At 56.7% G+C, this 448-nt stretch overlaps 1 protein-coding gene across 1 annotated transcript in view; it reads left to right on the top strand.

The window, feature by feature from the left end:
• SYT12 (synaptotagmin XII) overlaps positions 1-448 on the top strand; it is a 6,096-nt gene that overhangs the window by 5,439 nt on the left and 209 nt on the right. The gene's annotated exons all lie outside the window — the stretch shown is intronic.

Raw genomic sequence — 448 nt, 5'->3', positions numbered from 1 at the left:
GGGGGGATGTGAATCTGTGGAATTGGCTGGAGGGGCATTTGGGGGACACACTACTGGGGAGGATGTGGATGTGTGTGTTGGGATATAGAGAGTGTGCACACGTGTATGTGGATGGGCATATGTGGATTTAGGGGATGTGGGGAGAGTAGAGGGGTGTCTAAGTGTAGGAGGTATAGGAGGGTGTATGTATAGAGGCATGGGAGGACTTGGCAGGGCATGCATAGTTTTCAGGTGCAGTGGGTGGGTTTGAATGGGGTGGGGGCCCAGAGGGCTGTGTGTGGGGTACAGCTCCTTCGGTGGATGGTATTTATGGGCTGGGGGGAGTGTGTGTGTGAGCACTGGGGGTACCTGTGTATGTTTGCTTGGGGAGGCCACAGGGGTATGTGCACAGTGTGTGCTGGCCTGTGGTGACAGCCCTGTGCCCCCTCAGGAGCTGTCCCTGCGTGTG

Source organism: Acanthisitta chloris, unplaced genomic scaffold, assembly GCF_000695815.1.
Source record: "Acanthisitta chloris isolate BGI_N310 unplaced genomic scaffold, ASM69581v1 scaffold2026, whole genome shotgun sequence".
NCBI classification, from domain to species: domain Eukaryota; kingdom Metazoa; phylum Chordata; class Aves; order Passeriformes; family Acanthisittidae; genus Acanthisitta; species Acanthisitta chloris.
Note: the sequence above shows the minus strand (reverse complement) of the source record. Positions and strands in the feature narration are given on the sequence as shown.